General features: G+C 43.2%; 1 long non-coding RNA gene across 1 annotated transcript; it reads right to left on the minus strand.

Annotated features, from left to right (window-relative positions):
• Positions 1-565: 565 nt before the first annotated feature.
• Positions 566-4,259, minus strand: LOC137877484 (uncharacterized). The gene is made up of 3 exons (XR_011103536.1): positions 4,179-4,259; positions 3,456-3,538; positions 566-749 (listed from the first exon to the last, which is right to left on the minus strand). It is a non-coding gene; the product is annotated as an uncharacterized lncRNA (long non-coding RNA).
• Between the last annotated feature and the right edge of the window lie 806 nt (positions 4,260-5,065).

The raw sequence follows: 5,065 nt of genomic DNA on the forward strand, positions 1-5,065 counted from the left end.
GGACAATCACATGTAACCATCTTCTGCTCATCTTAAGTGGAATGCGTTGGTATGTCAGGGGATGAGCATAGCGGATGAGTGGTGATGCTCAGATGATACTTGGTGACTGGCTTTTATTGTGTAACCGGGGCACTCTGTATCACATGCGGACGGGGAATCCAGGAAAAGAAAGCCCATGCGCTCATGGCGTGAATATTAGTACACATGCTCATGATGCACATGTATGCCAGGGGTCGCACGTACGCACACTGATGAATAAATGGATGAAGAAGTGAGGAAACTGTCACTCAATCGCTCGCTGATACGGCGAGCCACTCTCGATTTTCACACCTTCCAAAACGTGAACTCTCGAACCCCTTCACGACACCACCGAGGACTAAGGAGGGACACACTTAGAGAGATAGAGGGTGTACGAGTGGGTTTTTCTGTAGGAGAGAGAGGCAGATGCTGGGGGGGTTTGCCACGTTCTGTCACACATGTTCACACCAAGGATGGCCGGGGGACACGGGAGGTTAGCAGTGTCAGACTGACGCTAGATCACACAAACGCACCAACACATTTAGAGCACAGATCCCGGTGCTTTATTGGGAACAGTATAGGATGGATAATACAAGGTACAACGAAGTGAAAATAGCAAAGAGAAACTGAAAAGAATCCTTTGTCTCAGCATCGCATCACCCTGCCGGTGAAAAGGTCCTTGGCTGAAAAAAGAAATAGGAACCTCTGATGTAGAAGGTCATGTAATGAGTCTGAAAAAGAGAAACATGACACTTTGTCATTGGTGTGGCAACAAGAAGTGCTACAGTATAGCATGCCACAGTATCTAAACTTAAACAATAGTTCAGCTTAAGGAACGAGAAGTAGCTTAAGCAGCACTTTTTTTTGTAACAACAAAAGCTAATTTATAGGTACTGACAAGTTGTGTGTGTGACTGCAGATGAAGCCTTCTCAGTTCAACTGAGAGGAAGTGAATTAGGAGAAGTTTGGCGTTCAGGGTAATCTGCTCATTTACTTGCTTGCTAAGAGTTAGTTGTTTTTGTGTTATTGTGTGACTTTGGTGAATCCGAACTAACCAAAGTCACACATTAAGGCTAACTTACCGATCGAGGCAGCGGTAGACCAGCAACCCTCATACATACCTCATACAACCCCACTTCAAAAGACTGAAACTGTCCCTTTAAATATTTTGCAGCTTCAGTTTCATTTCAGCGGTGCTAGGATTGTGCTAAGATTGCGTAAAAACTGTCGTCACTGTTCCCAATGTTGTCTTTGCCGTTTGCCTGCTCAGCTTTGTTAGGCCTGCTAGGCCTGATGTCCAGAGCCTAACCAGACAAACCTGCAGGCAGGGAACTTCCAGGGCCCTGCAAGGGTCCCCCCCCCCACACACCCTGCCCATTGGAGAAGGGGGAGGCCTGGCCTTTATGAAGCTGAATGGATGAAGAAATCAAAACCTCAACAGGCTCTATTGTGCCAGAGCATCAAAAGGAGCAGTGGCACGGCAGGGGCTTTGATCATGAGGCAAACACGGGAGGGGAAAGGGGCTGGTTTGAGGGGGAGAACACCCCTTCTCATGACCTCATAAAAAGACACTAATACACAGGTGCAAGGACATACAGTGTATGCCGCGCACAGACAATCACACTCTCATGCACGTGCACGCATTGTCACAGAACATACGTCGCCGTTCTCTTTGATGCCCATCTGTGTTTGCACCTTAGGCAAAGTCACACGATCACTCAGTGTGAGAGATCTTCTGAAAAGGCACCTGATTGATCGTTAGAAAATATATATTTCTCACCAGGGCTGTGAATGAATATTCTAATTTGAATATATATGTATATCTTTGAATTGTAAAAATAAGGCATTCCTATATGAGGATGAATATTAGAATGGTGGGGGGAAAAAGGAATGTTACTGTGGTTGTTTGCCATGCGCAGGAGTCACACATCACCTTCATTATATTGAATGTAACATTTTATATTGTGATATTTACTGGAAATGACAGATATAGTATATGCATAGTATAGAATGCAGAATAGTCAGCAGCAATGCCATTTCCTTTCTCTCACCAAACATGACCATTTATCAGCGCCTACTACCCATCAGTATGGTTGATGTTTCAACAGCTCAGCAAAACCCAGCTGCAGCTTTTGTCAAATCACTTTGGGTCAGGCAATGATTTTGATTTCTTTCTCCAAGCTTAAACCTTGTTATGGTATTTTCATCGGCTGCCTGCACAACTCCAGCCTCTCCTGACCTTTTTCACACTGCCGTGCTAATCTGTGCCCAGACATACACTGTTTATGTTGCTATGTACCATGGTAGTGGACTGCAGTGTTTGACCAGCACAGCAGTGTTCACTTCTATTAGGTTTTTATTCCAGGGTGTGTGCTGGTACTCATATATAGATCAACATGGAAGAACTTTAAAAATGCACATGTATTTTTCCACAGTATTTTTCCACAGACTCATAGCAAAGCTGCTTCTTAAAAGATGGTGTAGTGATGGAGTGTACACAGTGTCCGCATTTCCTGAAAGTGACCAGGTGACACTAGATCAAAGGAAGTTTCTGTTAATGATTTCACTCAAGGAAGAAAGGACCAAATACCTTGAGACAAATGAGACATTTTGTACTAAAGTGACCATGTGACCTTGCTTAGAACAGTTTTAGGCTACATCCATACTACTCCGTTTTCTTTGGAAACGGAGTTTTCAAACGAAAACGATCTCCGTCCACACGGCGTTTCAGCCATTGTTTCCGAAATGATTTCCGTCCATATTACACGCCTGGAAACGAATATCACGTGACTCCTCACGTACACTGGGCATGCGCCGATGTAAACAGGAAGAAGATTGTCGTATTTTGTAACTAGAGTAATAAAGTAGCCTTTAATGATCGTAAGTATGTGTTTGATACTTAAAATCTTCTCTCAAATCTTCCTCTATAAACTCAAACAGATACAGTTTGTGGAAAGTTTAATAAGTTTTATTTTTCAGACTTAATGTTAGTTACAGCGCTGCGGGTCTCTCTCTCTCTCTCTCTCTCTCTCTCACGCCGCTCACTGATCGCTACAATAACAGCTGTTTCCTCCGCAGACATGAAGACTTTAACTGGACAACAGCTGCTAGTAAAGACAACAAGGTCAGCAATGCCTGTAATCAGTTGTCCGCGTTAAACTAACCTGGTAGTCGATCGCGGGTGTCTACGTCATCGTTTCCAAACGTATGCGTTTCCGTCCGTCCACACGAATACGCTACCCGGAGTTTTCAAAGTTATCCGGCTTCGGGATCGTATCTAAACGCCTCCGTTTACGGTGCTCGAAAACGCCGGCGTAGTGTGGACGCTCAGTGTAACCATAGCAAAACATATGCGTTTCCAAACAAAAACGGAGTAATGTGGATGTACTCTTAGAGTAGTGTTACACAGAGTTCACAGTGTCCTGCTACCACTTTACCTGCCCAGGTCACATGTGGCAGAGTTCCCAATGGAAAAAGATCAGAGGGAGAGGTGGACATCCATCGACAAGCTGGCGATCACCTTGGAGCAGTGGAAAGTCACAGCCAATCTTAATCAGGGGTTAATTCTGTCAGCCGATAAGAGATTAAAGGGAGTGGAACTACAGTGCAAATAACTATATGTTTGTCAAAACACACTTCACCACCACCACTTTGTCCATAAGACTTGATCTGTTCAGGCCAACTCATTGCTTAAAACCAGACTGCACCGATATGAATGTCGTTGGGCTGGGAAGGGGGGCAAAACATTCTATTTCACTTCCTTAAAAAAACAAGACCCTCCCCAGTATTATAACCCTCTCCTTGGCTTAGGACAAATATGCAATATCCTGCCCCCAAAATCCTTGAAGATAATAACACAATATTTAGGATGGTTTAACCCACCTTAAAAATGTGGTACAAGAGAACATTAATGTGCACAACGAAGATGCACATTAATGAGACGTGTAGCAAAAATGATGTAAAATGCAAGACAATGAAATGTCCTGTTTACCAAATATTTATAGTAGCTGTCACAACTTCAGCCAGGCTTTAGTTTTTCATTTGTCTGCCTCCTGTTTTGCCACACTAACTCTCATATCATTTCAGAATCTGCCACTCCCTCCTGCTCTGCACTAATTGCTGATTTCATTTCACCTGGCCTGCCCCACCTCCATACACACCTGCTTCTCATCAGCAATCAGCCCCTCAGTGTATATGTACCGGTCCATTTCCCTCAGTTCTTTGCCAGATTGTCTAGTGTGTTTCCTTAGCTATCCAGCAACCTATCATTCTGATTCTGATCGTTCGTGTATTGACCTGCCTTTTTGGACTTTGGACCTTCCCTTTTGCCTGCTCCCACTGGATTTGTTTGCTACGCGGGTTACTACCTGGTTTGACCTCTGCTGGTTATTAAACCCTGTTTCTACACCTGAACTGTTTTCTGTGTCGTGCTATTGGGTTCTTGTCTGTCGTTTTGTGAAACCTGACAAGTAGCCATGCATCTTTACTCAATTAACATATACAGCTCTGGCTTTTGAGTAACTTGAGCTATGGCGTAACATTTTTCCCATCCATGGATTTCAAAAAACACCAAGGGATCCATTCTCATGTTGGCGCTCCAACTAGCTGAAGAAATGCTTTAATAGTTTGCCATCTTCTTTTTCTTTACTTTGAGGAAATGAAAAAGCTTTGATACAAAGTTAGGGTTGTTGTCCTGTGCATATAGATGTTTTGCCATTATGCAGAGGACGATAATTCTGTGTCTGACGTCACCTGTCTCACCGTTATAACCCATGGCGCACATTGACTCCTGTTTATTTAACTATTTGATCTTTTTTAGATGATAAAGCTCAAAAAGCAAGGCTGAAATACAAAATGAATCTGAAGAAAAGGCAAATATACAAGTTGATAAATAACTCTCTGTATATAAAAATTACAAACCCATCCCCCTTTTCTGACCACCTCTCCTCTCCTAATAATTTGTGTAGAGTCCCTAAATAGAAGTTTCAGACCTACAACAATGTGTACTTCTGATCAAATCCTTCAATTAAATGTTGCATTTGTTCCT

Source organism: Cebidichthys violaceus, unplaced genomic scaffold, assembly GCF_023349555.1.
Source record: "Cebidichthys violaceus isolate CVI_PGR_0920_01 unplaced genomic scaffold, fCebVio1.0.p SCAF_21, whole genome shotgun sequence".
In the NCBI taxonomy this organism is placed as follows: Eukaryota; Metazoa; Chordata; class Actinopteri; order Perciformes; family Stichaeidae; genus Cebidichthys; species Cebidichthys violaceus.